Here is a 17576-nt window from a genome sequence, read left to right on the forward strand (position 1 = left end):
AGTCCGGGAAGATCCCACATGCCGTGGAGCGGCTGGGCCCGTGAGCCATGGCCTCTGAGCCTGCGCGTCCGGAGCCTGTGCTTCCCAACGGGAGAGGCCTGGGTACCGCAAAAAAAAAAAAAAAAAAAATTCTCCAGATGTTGCCCAGTGTTCCCTGGGGAGCAGTGTCACCCCTGTTTGAGAATCACTGGTTTAGAAAGGGAGGAATGGCTTTGTTGCTAAACGGTGCTGGCCTGGCACTTGCTGTGCTTTGCCTGGACTTCGTCTTTATTTGGGGTGGTTGCTGGTGGAGAATGTGAGGAAGACAAGCTATTTTTGTTGAATTTACTCAAGGCTCTGTGCTATCCATGGACATGAGAAGGAAGACGACAGGTAGGATGGAGAGTTAAAGACCCAGAGCACATTAAACATGCTCTCTGAACAATATGATTTTTTTTTTCAAGCAAGCTAGTGGTTTTGGAATAAATTTGAGATAAAAATTTATGGTCTTTCATCTGAACACAAGGGTTTATCCACGTTTCCGGAAAAATGCAAATGATTCTGATGGCAGACCTGAAATTAATGTTTTCACTCACTATTTTGGGATATATTTGCAATTAAGATCAGGATTTTATTTATTTATTTTTTAATCTTTTGGCCCCCCCACGCGGCATGTGGAATCTTAGTTCCCCCACCAGGGATCGAACCCGTGCCACCTGCATTGGAAACGCAGAGTCTTAACCACTGGACCGCCAGGGCAGTCCCCAGATCAGGGTTTTCATGGGCCTTCTATCTTAGAGAAAGGGGGTAGTAAACCCTGGTCATACCTACAGGACAGTTTGTGAGGTTTTTCTGCTGATCTTTATGGTGAGAAGCCACAGTCATTCTCAGCTGGACATGGGAGCATTCTTAGGAAATTCTGATTTAAAGTTCACTCCATCCTTCATCCTCCAGTTTATGCTGTTTTTTCCTGCTCAAGAAGATGGAGAAGTATCACTCTTCCTTTCAGAGAAATGCTTCTTTGTGGGTTGATTGACCAGGGGCATCCAGAGAACTCTGAGATGCGTTGGGATATCTACACCCCAGAGTGTTATCATGTCCCCACATCAGTCAGTGCATTTTCTCTCATCCCCAACCATTAACATGGCCGTGTACACCAGTAACAGCTCACAAAACTGGAAAATGAACTCAGAGTTTTGCTGCCATGGTTGCCAACTCGCAAAGATGACTGTGCCATGGCAGTGCCCAAACAGGTTCACAGCTCCAAGAGCCATGGTGTTGACGGCCTGGAAACCCAGCAGAATGGTTTTGCAAAAGGGAATCAGTCTGCTGTGCGGTTAATGTTCCAAAAAGCTAATGCCCAAGAGCTCCAGATGAGTCTTAATGTGCTGTTTAAGACTCAGGAACTTCAGAGAGCTGTATGTTCTGTACCACCCTGTGCTCTTAGACTGAGAACAAAAAAATGGTATTTCCATGCAGCACAAATAGACAATCAAGTGGAGGAATCCGTGGATAGGATTATTGAGCCAGCGTGTTAAAAATAAGTGAGCTGTAGGTGTTTGAAGAAATAATAAAGCCCAATACGCCAACCTTTAGACCAGGGCGTGAGCTATATTAGGATGGAATACAGTGGTCTGAATAAAAATATAACCCCTACTGGCGACCCCTTTGAAAACAGCAATGCATGTGCAGGTGTGTTTCCCCTAGCATGCAAATCCCCACGGATCCAGCCTTTCAGAAACAGGATGGAAAATCGTGTTTACCTAGCCATAGTTCTTCGGTGTCTGGTAAAACTGCATTCCTAACGTCTACTTAGTAACTGTGGAGGCAAGAGTAAGTTGCCTTATAGTGAAGAGGGAGCTGGATGTTCAGTTTAAATGGGTCTGTTCTTTGATTCTAAAGCCCTCCCCTCTCCTCCATTTTGTTAGTGTCCAGGTAATACCTCCTATGGACTCCGCTGGTTCTTGTTCTTGGCCTGCGTTTATGGCTCTGGGGAGTTTCTGTGACAAGTAGGTGGGCAGTGGGTCTGTGCTGGGCTTCAGTACATGCCTAGGTGCTGCTGGGTAGCATGACCCTGGTAGGGAGTAGGGACCAGGCGAATTCAGAGTGCTCACAGCATCTAGCAGATAGGACAGAGCTTGAACTGGAAGCAGAGCAGTTGCTGAGACAGACCACGTGCAGGTTCTCTGAAGAAAGAAAACAGAGCCCTAGTGATCGGAACCCACTCAAGTTGAGATCCCAGAGCGAGGCTCTCTGCTGCTCTGAACTGCGTGGTGGTGTCTGCTGGGTGGGCTCTGCCTGGTGCCCATGAGTGATCATCACACCAGAAAGAGTCGAGGGTTCCACGGTGGAACACTGCTTTGATGGGCTGAACTGAATAATCCTCCAGTATCTGATGGGTCCCATGGGGCACATCCCCAGGTGTCTGGTCTGTTGGGGAGAAGCATGGCTGGGTCCCTGACTGCTCACCAGCTGTTCCTGAAGCAGTTTCTATACTTTTCTATTTCTCCCTTTTCCTGTCTTTAAAATGAAGGCACCTCCCTGTTAGAGCTGTCATGACAAAAAAAGAAAAAATTCCCTAATTTTTGTAAAGCACGTAGCCCCGTGGTTATTTTATAAGTGGAGCTCACAGAAGTGTGGATGATGCTTTTGAGACTTGGAGTGTCTCAAATTCTGGTTCCTTGGAACCTCCTCCCAGCCACCTCCCAGCAGTCACCTTGAAAATAGCTCAAGAGGTTGTCTCTAAAGACCTTGACACACTCCAACAAACCCCCATCACCCACAGGAAAACCAGAGAATAAGAACTCACTGATCTGACAGCTTTCAACCTTGTAACAATGTGGACTGAGGCCTGGTACGAAAGAGAGGATTTGCTTTAAGGCATCATAGCATCTCTTGCTTAGAATGAGCTTAAAAGCCATCTGGTCAGGAGAATGAATCTCTGCTGTTGGACATCAGGAGATGGTTACTCCTGGTTGAGGGTATTGATCAGATGGAAGCATATGGGGTTTCTGGGGTCCAGAAAGTGCTACATGAGTGCTCGCTCTGAAACTTTATCAAGGTTACTTACAAGTGCATTTATGAAGGGCACTGTTCTACATGCATGGCAACACCTCATAAAGTTTGATGGCACATCTTGTCATCCGTGTACTGTTTGGTTCCTGTTTTAGTCTTTCTTTGCGGTTGCTGTCTTTCGCTTATTATTTTTAATATTTACAAAAGACGTTTACCTCATTAAAAAAATGTTTAAACAGTACTGAACTTACGAAGTAAAAATTGAAGCCATTGTTTCATCTCTCTCCCTCCAGTTTCAGTTCTCAGACCATAGTGTCGTTTCTTCTTGGTTGTTCCACGTGTTTTTTCCTCCTCCCTGTTTGTGCTTCTGTATTTTTTCCTTTACTTGAACAATGAGACAATTATGTACATAGTGTTCCATAACTTACCTTTTTGACTCATTGGTATATCATGGGCATCCTTGCATATCAGATAAGAATCAAGGGACTTCCCTGGTGGTCCAGTGGGTAAGACTCCATGCTCCCAATGCAGGGGGTCCAGGTTCAATCCCTGGTTGGGGAACTAGATCCCACATGCATGCCGCAACTAAGAAGCCCACATGCTGCAACGAAGATCCCGTGTGCCGCAACTAACACCCAGGGCAGCCAAAATAAATAAATAAATAAATATTTAAAAAAAAAAAAAAGAATCAACATCATTCTTTTTAAAGAGCTGCATAATATTCCACAGTATGCACCCAATTTATTTAGTCATTTTCTTATTGATTGACAGTGAATTTATCTATAGTATTTTGTTATTATAAATCATGCTTCTGGAGCTCCATGAATCTCCCTAGTAACGTACATGACACTACCTGAATCCCAACTAAGACAGCCAATTTTAAGCTCCTTTTGATTTAAAGTACCTTCTTCATTAAGATTTTGGGCTGGAGTTTTGTGGGGAAGACTCTCTATGGTGGCCGAATCTCAGATTTGGAGATTATAAATCAAGCTTCCTGGATAGACTTCTGCTTGTGTTCACGGTTACGTTATGTATTATAAATTCAAGATAAGTGAAACAAGTGTTGGGACACAGTTATATTTAATGTATAGTCATGAATGGAGCCCATCAATAACATGATTATTGGCTGACACCGTCTCCTGTAGACTCTTGGCTTCTTAAAGCCATAGCTTTGATATTTTGTTGTTTTTGTCCCATCCCTTAAACTGTCTTTATTCCAAATTATTAACAGTTCCCTGCTGAGATGTAGCTATCAGAATCTCAAGATGTTCTCATTAGTGGAGTTATTAACTCCCTTGCAAGCCAGCAAGGCATTCTCTGGCTTGGACCCAAAGCGTGGAGAACATTGCCTGGCTTTCTCTTAATGTTGAGGTTACTAGTTTGACTGGTTGACTGCCGAATAATGCTGATGGGTTTTTGTTTTTTTTTTTTTTTCCTTTAAAATGCAGTACCTGATAAAATGGATGGCTAGAGGAATGGACTGTTATTTGATAAAGCAAGTTTCTTAGAATATTAATGGTAGAATCTAAGTGGTGATATATAAGTGTTCACAGTAATATTCTTCAACTTTGCGCTTATGTCTAAAATTTTTTCGTAAGAAAATGTTGGGGGAAAAGGAATGTGGAACAGAATGGGAAATGGGAAAATCTAATCAACAGAGGACTCACTCGCAAGTCATACAGTCAACGAATTTAATACTACATAGTGAGTTGAAGAGAGAAATCTATTGTTTGAAAACAATTTTCATGTAATAATTATAATAGCTATAGTAATAATGAGGAAGAAGATATTAATATCATCCCGTAGGTTTTGTGGCATTCTTGTTTTCCCTGTAGTGTTTAATCCTAACACCAGACCTGTACACTTACAGTCAATCATCAAACCTTTTCTTAAGTCATCATCCTCCAAACTAACCTAATACCATCATCTCAGTTTGCCACGTTTGGAAACAGAGATCTAGAAATATTAAGTGATTTGCCTCCGATTTTAACACCAGACGAGGCAGAGCTTGAACTGGAACTTATATTTTCTAAACATATCTTTGCTACTCCATCGTGTGTTTGCTCTGATTATAAGATTCTGAAATCCAAAATCATACTCTGGTGAATTCATGGAAAGGAGTCATTCAGCCAAGAATATTTTGAACTACGATCAGAGTAATGATGGTGGCAGAACTCTGTCCTCGTTACCTCTGAGGCCTTTAACCATTTCCTAAAAGCTTCTCCCTAAATCATCGCTTCCAGGTTGTACCCAGTACGTCAGCAGAGCTAGTGTTCTCCCCAGCTTTGGGCAGCCTTGTTTTGCTCCCTAATTCGTTGGTGTTTTTCTGACCGAAGATATGTTCTGATAGAATTAGTACTTTGTGTTTACTAGGTGTGCACGCTGTAATTTTATGGCTAGGTAGGTGGGAAACTATTAGTCTAAATAAATATACTTTTCAACAGAGCAGCTGTATTAAATGAATTGAATAGTCTGTGTATATCAGAAACAGTAGCTCCATCTTTTTTTTTTTCTTCTTCAGAGTGTTAGCAAGCTTGAATAGTCGTGTGTTTCATTGCAGGAAGAAATAAATGATGAGTGAATCATGGTGAAGTGAAGTCAGGAATAGAGCAGAATTGGGCTTCTCTGGTGGCGCAGTGGTTGAGAGTCCGCCTGCCGATGCAGGGGACACGGGTTCCGTGCCCCGGTCTGGGAAGATCCCACGTGCCGCGGAGCGGCTGGGCCCGTGAGCCATGGCCGCTGAGCCTGCGCATCCGGAGCCTGTGCTCCGCAACGGGAGAGGCCACAGCAGTGAGAGGCCCGCGTACCGCAAAAAAAAAAAAAAAAAAGGAATAGAGCAGAATCATAGCCTGTGTGATGCTGTGCTTTCTGTCGCTAGGGGCTGATGGATTCATTCCTTTGGAGCGCTTTGCTGATGACGCTGATTTTCTGAGTTTGGCCCCCCAAATGGATCCATTAGCTTCACCTTCTCCTTCTGCAGTGGTTGGTGGGGATTTTGATTTTGTTCTTTTATTTTTTGATTGTTTCTCTTTTTTCCCCCTCATTTTAAGTTTCTTGTCCCCCGCCAGATGAACTATTATTTAGAGCCAGCAAGTATTTTAAACAGGTGCAATAAAACAAACCACCTTTCTTGGCTCAAAACCAATCCCCTCCCTAGAGAAAACCACTGTTGTTAGTTTATGTTATTTTCCAGATCGTTTTCTTAACTTTCCTTAGTTCTGTATATCTGTGCATATACATACACAGCAAACATTTTGTTGTACGGCATCTTAAAAGTCAAATGTGTATTTATTCTGCCTCTTGACTTTCTCCGTGAGTAATACATCTTCAAGAAGTTTGTGTCAAAAAAAAAAAGAAGTTTGTGTCAGTGCCTACTTGTCAATTTTTTTTCTTCTCTTCCCTCGGTTATCTTACCAATTCTCCTATTTATTATACATGTGAATTTTTTCCCATGATACCAACAATATGGGGCAAATAAATATACTTGTATATTTGTATTTGTATTTGCAACACTTGTGGCCAAGCCTCAGTTTTCTGAATAAAGATTCTCCTTAAATTATAAAAAGGAAAATCATTTGAAAAAAATGAATTAAGATCCTCATTCTTATTGGTTATCAGGAAGATTAAAAAATGAAAACAGGAGTGTTCACCCAATGTGTGAAAAAGAAGGATCCATAAATCCAATGTTAGCAGTGGTGTGGGAAGATAGGTTTTCTTATTATTGACTAGAATACAAAAGGTGTGTCCCCTTTTCCGGGGACAATTAGAACCACTTCTAGGGATCTGTCTTAGAGAAAGGATTTTGTGCTCATAGAGGCATGTTCACTTGTTTTTCGTTTGTTTGTTTGTATGTTTTTACCAGTGACTCTTAACCTTTCTGGCTTGCAGAGCCCTTGACGATTTTGATGAAAGCCATAGACCACGTGACATCAGGACTGAAAATGTGTTTTGAAGTGTTGCCAGCATGTGGTAATAGAAGGAACCATAAGAGTTTATCTGATGAAAAGAGATAGACACTGTCCAGTGTGCACACGTGCCACCCTTGGCAGTATTTCAGGAGATGTGCAGCCCTTCTGGAAGCCAAATCCGTAGCTCCATAAATTGGTTTTCCGTCCTCTACCAACCAGTTATCTACCCACAGCTGTTGGCTATAAGGGAGACTTCGAAATCAGAAAGGGTTCGAATAGAGCAAGGCAATGCATTTCCTCCCGTGCGAGAAATAACCTCCTTCCATTTATTTATTCCACAGTCATTTAACGAGTACCTGCTATGGGCTTGGTCCTGGGGCCAGTACCACCCAGTGGGAGAGGTCCCAGCACACTGGACCTAGCAGAGTCCATTGTAAGGGCACCTCCACCAGAATTAAACAGCAGGCCTGAGCAGCAGAGAGCTGTTTTAAATGTTCTAGTTCAATTGACCAAACTAATCTAAAAGATGCCTCACTGCAGAGATTACCTTTAGAACACTAGAGGGTGTGGCTTTGATTTATAGAACTCAAAAAAGCTTCTGGGAAGCGTCCAGATTGTCTGGCATGTGTGTTCTCAGAAATGTTTTGCATAAACCTGTTTCTTAGGGAGACCCTCCTGATTTGGCAACATTTAGCTGCAAAGGGCAAAATGCAGTTTTCTGGATAAAACTGCACAACTTTTCTTTGTGCACAAGCTTTCTTGCAGGCTTCTGGCTGGGAGAAGGGGAGGGGATACAACCAACTCTATACCTGTGTTAATTTTTTTAAGCTTGATCGCAAATTCATGGCACCATCATTTCCCCAGAACCTATCATGGGGTAGAAAATACAATATCAGAAATGAGGAAAGAACCATAACGGGAACTTCGGGTGAGTCAGTAACAAATAAACTGTATTTCAGGTTTCTTGTATTTCAAAACGGGAGACCTATTGCTGATTCCTCGTTGGTTTGGAATGATTTACAGCCTTTTATTTGCGGTTGAGTGTTGCAGTCTATGTTGTCATGGAAAGTCTATTGAATTTATAGGTCCATTTATCCAAAATGATTTTCCAGACTTTATTTCATGGTGAATCACGTGGCTGTTACTCCCAAGTACAAGCGATTTCTCAAAAGCTTCACGTTGCAAAGAGCACAAACGCTGCGGTGGTTATTTTCGTGTTTTTGAAATACAGATGAGTTCCAGATGCACCTAGGTGGTCCCCTTCCCCTCTGCTGTGTCCAAGGTATTAAGCATTTCAGAACCAGACGCTTATGTACAAAACAGCTCTGCAAGCAAGGAAAGGTTGTTTTAATAGAAAAGAAGGTTATTACAGTAACTGCAATAGGTGAAAGAGGTCTTGAAGCTACTAGTTTACAGGTAAGGGCAAGACTCTCCAATCTTTGAGCCCCGTTACAGCAGACTTGTTCCACCTGCAAGTTCGGTAGTAGAAAAGAGAAAGGAAAACAGAGCTTTACCACATCCGTCGACTAGACTTCGTGTGGCAGCGGGTGTAGGTGAGGTTTCTACACCTCGGCACTATTGACATTTTCGGCAAAATAATTAGTTGCTTTGGCGGGGAGTGTCCTATGCGCTGTACGGTGTTTAGTAACCTCCCTGGCCTCTACCCACTAGATGCCAGTAGGATCTACCCCCTAGTGACACCAAGCAAAAATGTCTCCAGATATTGACAAATGTCCTCTGGGGTCCAGAAATCACCCCTCTTTGAGAACCACTGCCCTGGAAGCTTTGTGCTAGGATCCTAGTGATAACTAATAGGTAGTTCTCTCTGCCAATGGGAAATCTGATCAGGATGTTGTGTGCAGAGGATTTTTAAAGTGTAGGCTGTGCAGTCAAATGCCTGGGTTTGAATCCTGGCCTTTATTACTTCTTAGACAAGACCCAATATCTCAGCCTTAATTTCCTTTTGTAGAAAATGGGGAAAATATTATAATAGTACCTACCCTCCAAATACCCCAAGGACTGAAGGAATTAATTCACGTAAAGTATTGTAAGAATTGGATACATTAAAGCAGCCCTCCGCTGCTGCCTCTGGGCTTCACTTTGCAGTGTCTGCCTCAAGGGGAAGGGTGGAAAGAAGCAGTGCTAGGTCCGTGTAGTTGTTCTTTAGTCCTCGGCTGCTGTGATTCTACACACTCTGAGCCAGCCACCCTAACTTGCTCTATGACACAGACAAGATCTCCCTAGCCTTATCCTCCTGCTTAAAGCAGCCTCTGTTGAATGGAATGGGTACAGAGCAGGGAAGCAACGTCAGCCGTGCTCCATTATTATAGGAGAAGACTATATTTTGTTTATCCCAGTTTCAAAAGCACAGCTTTTTCACTCATTTTATTTCTTTATTATCGAAATATACACAAAGAGGAAAATTCACAAGTAATCAGCGTACAGCTGAACGAATTTTCATACACTTGGAACCAGACCCCCCAGATCAAGAAAGAGCACTTTCTCACCCCCTCCTTCCCCAAGATCCCTCTTCCACTTACCACTCGCCAGGGGTAACCACTGTGTTGGCCTCTGAGTGCAAGAGTTTTTCCTGATTTTGTACATCATTCCAGCAGAATCACACAGTATATCCCTTTTTTTTTTTTTTTAAAGAAAATTTCTGGGTGTTTTGTCTCAGCATGGTTTGTGAGATCCGTCCATATCATTACCTGCCATTGTAGTGCATTCTGCATTGGCACTACAAATGTTACTGATTGATTAGCATCTGGGTAGTTTCCAATTTGGGTTTATTGAAAACAGCCCTTTCACTAACTTATTTGTGTTTTTCCCCTTTCTTTTTTTCCCCCATTAACTAATTTTTAAAGACACGTGAAACAATAGGGGGCCTGTGGTAAGCCAGATGCCGTGGGAGGTGCTTTACTTGAGTTATTTAATCCTCAGTGTAGCCCAGTGACACACTTCTGACCCTCAGCTTCCTCATGGGGCTGCTAGGATGCGGAGAGGCTGACTAACTTCAACCGGCGGCTCACACAGCTATTGAATGGGAGAGCTGGAACTTACTTCCCTCCTTCCTGCGTCCGTGATGAGGGAATCTAACCAACACGTAGCCAGGTGCTGAACCTACCTCACTTATGTCCAAACTGAGGCTGAACTGTAAGACATAACTCCACAAATCATGCATAGTAAATCCCTTACTGTTGGAAGCAAGAGCCGGAACTTTTCCCTACCAAGAGACGAGTGCAAAACTTAAATGTTTGACTAGTCAGATGAATCACCGAGCCAGAAATTCCAAAAATCAACTAATAAATAGACTTATAACGGCATAAAGAAGTTACACGCAGAGACTTTTAAAAGGGGTCCCCCAAACACCCTGACACCTGATGGTATAGGAGTCATCGGCCTTCTGTGCAATTTGGGTTCTTCTGCTCCCAAAATTTGGATTCCTGCTGTATATCGTTGAAGATAATTCCATATTACAGAGCAAGGGAAATAATTAAGGATTGGTGCACTCTGTGATTAATGATACCGTATAAAGCAAACGTTTCAGAACGTTTATTTAAATGCTACCTTGCACGTAAAGATGTTGAATACCTGATGTTCTCCGGGCCACGGTTCTTCTAAAAATATTCTTTCAATGAAGGCTGTGTGAAGCCCACACACAGGTTTCTTTGCTACACCTCGTGGCATGACTCATTGAGATTGTTGACCGGCCCAAACAATTTATTTTCACTTTTATTTGCATATCCCTTCTGGTCATAAAGAAAGTAATAAAGATACATAATAATAAAAAGTGGGAGCTGTTGAATTTCTTCTTACTTTTCCCAAGCATGTGAGTAGTGATTCGTTATTACAGTGATCCCATGAGGTCAGTATTACCTCTATGTGACAGAAGGGGACACTGAGCCTTAGAGATCTCAGGTGTCTTCCGTATACAAATCAGGTCTGATGCTGTAGCCCATGTCCTTTGGTCTTCATTTAATGTCACCCAGTTGTGTTGTCTGTCAAGTTCATGGATATTTTTCTGTAAGTCGCGAGAGTGTGAACTGGGTTGTAGTAGGGTATAACAGAATGTAGCCCCATTCTGCAGGGGAGAGGCTTGTTAGAAAGAGATGAATGAAGAGGATAGAGCTCAGAGCTCAAAGACACTCAAAAAGGAACAAGGTTGCAGAACCGTTTTATAATGTGATGCTCAGACATGTATAAATATGTCTGGGTGTGTTTTGCTTAAAATCAGTAGTGACATTTAGGGGTGTATTAGTCAGAGTTCACCAGAGAAATAGGACCAATAGGAGTTATATACGAGAGAGAGAGAGAGACAAACAGAGAAGGAGGGAGATTGAGATTTTAAGGAAATGGCTTCCTCAGTTGTGGAGATGGGCAAGTATGCAATGTACAGAGCAGGCTGGAAATTCCAGCAAGAGACGATGTTGCAGGCTTAAGTCTCAAGGCTGGAAACTCAGGCCGAATTTCTGTGTTGCAATCTGGAGACAGAATTCCTTCCTCTTAGGGCACCCTCTGGCTTTCAACTGACTGCACATGGCCGCCACGTTATGGAGGGTAATCGGCTTTACTCAGAGTCTAGTGATTTAAATAGTAGTCATAGATTTTTTTAAAAAATAGCTTTACAGCAACATCTGGAATAATATTTGACCGAACGACCGGGCACCATAGCTAGGGCCAAGTCGACACATAAAATTAACCATCACAGGGGGTAACAATATAATCATGACCCTTTAAAAAAGTAACTGGGAGTAAAGACTGTTCATTGATATAAAACAAAATACCCATATCATAGTTCTGAATTCAGAGTGTTTGTTATATAATATACATAGTGTGTATTTATCATTTTTCTCCATAATTTAAGTGAATAGATTTTCTTGTGTTGGAGTGTTAAAATTTCAGACTAGAGTTGCTTGGGTGGAAAACGGTTTGAAATTCCTTGCAGATGAAAGAGAAAGTAATATAATCTGGGTTTAGCAGACCCATACCTGGGTCCACGTAGCCATTTCATAGTGATTGGGCTTATATTTGGGCCTTCCTGAACGTTTTCTCCAGCAGTTTAAGTCCGTTCGTTCTCTTAGTATCCTGATCTCTCCCTGCTACTCACGTTATTTATTCTCAGAGATAGCAAGAGCCCCATTATACTGATTGTGGCTTTATCATTTGACTATCCTTGCAGCTAGCTACCCAGAGCTCCCACTCATTTTATTCATTCCAAAATATGAATTAATAGTATTTACAAGAACAGCACTGTTCAAGACACAGCCTTTAACTAGGCAGCTAGCCTTCCTGCCCTCATCAGTCTTCCTGTCTGATGGCAATGGCAGAATGAAAGAATTAGAACGTGTTGTGTTGAGTGTGTGTGATCTGGCTATATAGTAGTGAAGGTACAGCATAATCTAGAAATTAAGTTAGAGTAAGAACCTATTATCCAAAACCTTAATTCTGACACCATCATTGGCAAATCGTCCAACAAGTGGAACCAGCAGATCATGAACTGTGTTGGGATTTTTACTTTGTCTTTGCTACATGTTTTTATCCTTAGGCAACTGTTTTTTGCCCACTACCATGTTCTCAACTGGCTGACTACATGGTAGCCCCAAGAATGATCAGGAAAATACATTTTGCCTCTTCAGTTCTGTTATCTACTGCTTCTTATTAATTCTGCTCTTGCCTTTCTAGTCACCATCTTTATTTCACTGTGTTTATGTCTCACCTGTTCTTTTCCTGTAGCTTTTCCTATGTGTTCTTCCATTCTGTTAAAGATGAACGACAGTATCCTGGAAATGTCTGATGAATCTATCGGTAGATGGCCTTTCCTCTGGGCTGTCTGCGTGCCATTTCCTTAATTCATCATGAATTTTTTCTCGGGCCATGTATGTGAGGGAGGGTACACGTTGGAGAAATATTATGTAAGTTTTTTGAGAGGAAATTAAAATGTAGAGCTTTCTAAATCACCAAAGAAAGTACTGCTGGATTTTCCACTCTTGCATTGGGATCATTTCTTCTTGCCGCCATCACGACAGGGATGTGAGAGCTGACTTACACACACAACTACCACATTAGAGAATAGGAAGTCCACCTTCAAGAAAATATCCCCTCTTGCCCATTGCCTGTATTATTCTGTATTCATTTAGTGTACGCCTTACGTGACCATGAGCCATTTACTACTTTAGGCATTTTTGTGGTACATGTATCTACAACTCAACTTTGGCATTCAAAAGAAAATGTGAACCTTGTCTTATTATTGATATTTTTGTCTTCCCAAGTGCAGACTGTCTTCATTTGTCATAGTGCCTTATACATAATAGGCATTAAGCAAATTTTTTTGCCTACTGGAAGGAAGCACAGTGATTAAGGCTTTGACTAGGATCGGAACAATTAGTTTTTATCCCAACCCCACCCTCCGTCCTAAAGAGTGTTGTAATTTTAGAAATCCTTCTTTTCTTTGGCTGTAAAATGAGGATCAGGGTGGTACCTACTTCAGTGAGTATCAATGAATGAGAGTGCAGTGCCTGATACACAGTAGGCTCTTTATAAATATTTGAAAAATAACATGAAGAAAAGTACAGATGGCCGTCGTTTTCAGATTTGTTGATTTTCATTTATTCAGCTTAACACAGATAGTGATACAAATTGGAAATCTGGCATATATATAGTTTTAAATCAAGCTGCAGCTAGGACAGTTTTAAATGTAAGGGGGGAAATAGAACACAGCAGGAGAAAAGGGCAGCCGAGTGGGCATTTTGTTGTGACTCTGTATACATCATGCTAGGACCCTATAACACGAGAGCATTGACTGCTGTCAACCCTGTTCTCACAGAACCCATCACATCCTCCTCCTGTTACTTGATAGTGTGGTCATTCATTCGGCCATTTTCCCTATGTATGATTTAGTACATGCTTCCTGGTCAGTGATGGGGTAGAATACCGTTTTCCAAATGTCAGGTTATACCACATTATACTCGATGTTATCTATCGCCTTGATCTGGCTAGAGGAATTCCTGCAGATTTTTCCATTCCAACCATTACACAAGGTAAAATTAAATGATCCACCAGGCCTGTTTTTCTTGCTCATGTGTTTAAAATACTTTATAGGACTGGTCCTTCAGTTGTACCTTGGTCTACCCACAGTCTACCAGTGGCTTTTTTAGTTGACCTTCATGCAGTTTGTTTCTGTTGTTGGGGAGACTTACATATCTCATGGCACTCTTTGTGTTGGAGGGACATTCATTTACACCAAGTTGACCCAGTTTTCTGTCCTGGTTGGAATAGACATACAGAGCCTCAAGCTGTACGGTTTTCTTGAAGAACCAAAGTGTTCCAATATCAAACATATTTGGAAAATATTGAGTTCACACTGTTTGGTCTTTAAATACCATTCCTCACTAAAAGAAACCAGGGCTCAGTCAAGAAATGGCCAATTCCAGGGCTGGAACAGGGGAAATGCAAGGTGAGGTTAGAACATCTGTGCCAGCTAATAAGGAGGTGCTAAAGGATGAAAAATGATGGGAGCATGGCAAAATGACAAAGGAATCTGTTTGAAGGGTCTCCTGCTGGGCAGATTGGTGCTCTGTGAAGCCACAGTACTACAACTGTGGTCCCCTGCCCAAAAGGCACGACCTGAGTCTAATCATGAGAAACCATGAGACCGACCCCAATTCTACATAATAACCGGGCTGCACACTTCAAACTACCAAACAAAGGAAAAGAAAGGCTGAGTAACCGTCCCAGGTGAAAGTTGGGGGTCGGAGGGGTCAGTATAAAGAGACATGGCAACTGAATGCAAAGTTAGGTCCTAGATTGGATTCCTGGACCAAGAACCAAATAATGATCTATAATAAACTTTGTGTCAAAGTGAAACTTGCTCATTTTAATAATGTTACTGTGGATATGTAACAGAATATCCTTATTCTTAGAAATGATACACTTAAGTACGTATTGGTAAAGGGGCATGTTTTCTCCCACCTAACGATTAAGTGATTCAGGGAAGATAATTGCTTGGAGGGAGAGAGGAAGAATGCAAATGGGTAAAATGTAAATTGGTGAAGTGTGTAAAGAATATAAGGAACAGTTAATAGATCTCTTTATTGCCCGATTTCCCAGGTCTTTTCTTCAGTTTCAATTCACCATGTTTCTACAGGAAGAGAAGATTGCTATACAGTAAGCTTGACTTCGATTCCCATTATTAGAAAGAATGCACTTTGCGGGAGGCTGAAGGAAGGCTTTGAACATGGCACTTGAGAGCAGATACAGAAAGTTGAAGGGCTTACTCGCAGTGTTCAGCAGCCACCCCAATCCCTTCCAAAGATGTTTTTGTAAAATAGGTTTCTAGCCTTTGCCTAAATTTGTCTCATCAACAATAACAACAAAATGATTTCAAGTCCAGTGCCCTCTCGGCAAAACTCCACCTACTTATTTACTTTCATATTTAAGATACCTTTAAAAGTTAACATAATTCAATAGACTACAACTTGAGAGAAATAGCAAGGAAAACTGATACTTCAGACCTATGGCTGCTGTTCTCTTTATGAGACATTTTATTATCCTGACGGGTGGAGCCATGACTCAAAGACATTTTCTAAAAATGAATTTCCTCACCCAGTTGTAAACAAAAATGCTCTTGAAGAGGTCTTAAAGTATTCTGTATCACACACTATCCAGGTGTTGCATGAAACAATGCCACCCCTGCTCATGGGCTGAAGAATAAGAAAACCTTCTGTGAACTTAGTTCATTTGAGGGCCTGGGTTTTCAAAGGAAAGTGAAGTGTAATTTTCTGAATATACTTATGCAGAGTTTCTTTCTTGGGTTAGTGACATTGTCCCCAAAGCAATTCACCCAGTATTAAACTATTTTCATCTGCACCTCACTGAATGGATTTTTTCTCAGAGTAAATTCATGATGTCTGTAGTCGTCCAGACATAAAGGCAACACATGTATAAGAGGTTGCCAGCGTCAGTGGGAATGCAGAGTCTAAGCAAAATAATTCACCGTAAGAAAGAATATTCTCCAAGAGAATCTACCCATCCTTCTCCCATCCACTTGGTTATCTAACTTTTCCTAAAAAGTGTCCTGATTTGGGCTCCCTAAATATACCCTTCAGAGAAGATATGTCACCTTGTTCTTAACGTCTTGGTTAATTCAGTCAGCAGGACTCTGTTCACCTTTGACGTGTACTTCAGCTTGTCTCTCTGACTTCCCTTTTCCTATTGGGAATTTATCATTTAGTATCAAGTCTCCATACTCCATCTGGGGTGTGGTTGTTCAGAAAATAGCATCATGTCATTTGGAAAAGTGGGAAAATAGGGCTTCCCTGGTGGCGCAGTGGTTGAGAGTCCGCCTGCCGATGCGGGGGACGCGGGTTCGTGCCCCGGTCCGGGAGGATCCCACATGCCGCGGAGCGGCTGGGCCCGTGAGCCATGGCCGCTGAGCCTGCGCGTCCGGAGCCTGTGCTCCGCAAGGGGAGAGGCCACGGCAGTGAGAGGCCCGCGTACCGCAAAAAAAAAAAAAAAAAAAAAAAAAAAAATAGAGGTCATGGAAGAGAGCTAATGATATAGGAGATTTGATTTTCTGGAAAGAGTAGGGGCCGTTCTAGAAGATTCAGTGCAATCACATTCATATTAGACATCTAAAGATGCCTGCCAAAAGTTAACGTGACAAGGATGACGATTTGTGGAGCACAGTTAAGGTCCAGGCATAGTGCTACACGCTGTACCCTGCACCTACATGTTTGATCCCCACACCCATCCTACCAAGGGTAAGCGCTTGATTCTATACATAAGGAATGATGCTTAGAAATTCGCTGGCTTGCCTGAGGGCTCACATGCAAGTAAACGAAGAAGCTGGAATAGGGTCCCAGATCTTTTATTTTTATCACATATGTAGTCTCTCAAGAATACTCTGCAGGTTGTTTTTGTTCTCTGAATTGTTCAGGTATTGAGAAATGTGCAGACATTAAAATTGTATAATTATTTTAAGTTGATTTATCCGTGTTCTGCTTTTTGAGTGAGAAACCCTTGCCACATGTAAGAGAAGGTATTTAAGGTTGGGATGAGAGCACCTGGACTTTACACTCATCAACTGATGTTTCTTTTTAACCAAGTCGGCATCAACTTTCTGAAGTACTATTTCCTCATCTGTAACTGAGTGTAGTAATTTCTGCCCAGTCTTCACAGAGATTGTTAGATAGATTTAGTGAAATCATGAATGGGATGGCTTTTTGCAAACTGTAAAATATTAAGCATTATTTATTTATTTTATTTATCTATTTTTTTTGCGGTACGCGGGCCTCTCACTGTTGTGGCCTCTCCCGTTGCGGAGCACAGGCTCCGGATGCGCAGGCTCAGCGGCCATGGCTCACGGGCCCAGCCACTCCGCGGCATGTGGGATTTTCCCAGACCTGGGCTCGAACCCGCATCCCCTGCATCGGCAGGCGGACTCTCAACCACTGCGCCACCAGGGAAGCCCTATTAAGCATTATTATTATCATTACCATTATATTCTATTTTGATTGACTAAAATAGTCCATTTGGACTGTTTCTCAAAGCTACTGAGAGCCCCCCTCAGATTCTCGTCATTGGAATGGGCATTATCTATAAACATGTGTCCATTTAAGCATTTATAATTTTAACATAAGGACTGAATCTCACAGTCTTAGTTTCCTACTTCATGGT

General features: G+C 42.0%; 1 protein-coding gene across 3 annotated transcripts in view; it reads left to right on the plus strand.

The window, feature by feature from the left end:
* The window catches only part of PTPRG (protein tyrosine phosphatase receptor type G), a 717425-nt gene that overhangs the window by 476189 nt on the left and 223660 nt on the right, over positions 1–17576 (plus strand). The gene's annotated exons all lie outside the window — the stretch shown is intronic.

The sequence above is a fragment of the Neophocaena asiaeorientalis genome, unplaced genomic scaffold, assembly GCF_003031525.2.
Source record: "Neophocaena asiaeorientalis asiaeorientalis breed wild unplaced genomic scaffold, Neophocaena_asiaeorientalis_V1.1 scaffold251, whole genome shotgun sequence".
Lineage (NCBI taxonomy): Eukaryota > Metazoa > Chordata > Mammalia > Artiodactyla > Phocoenidae > Neophocaena > Neophocaena asiaeorientalis.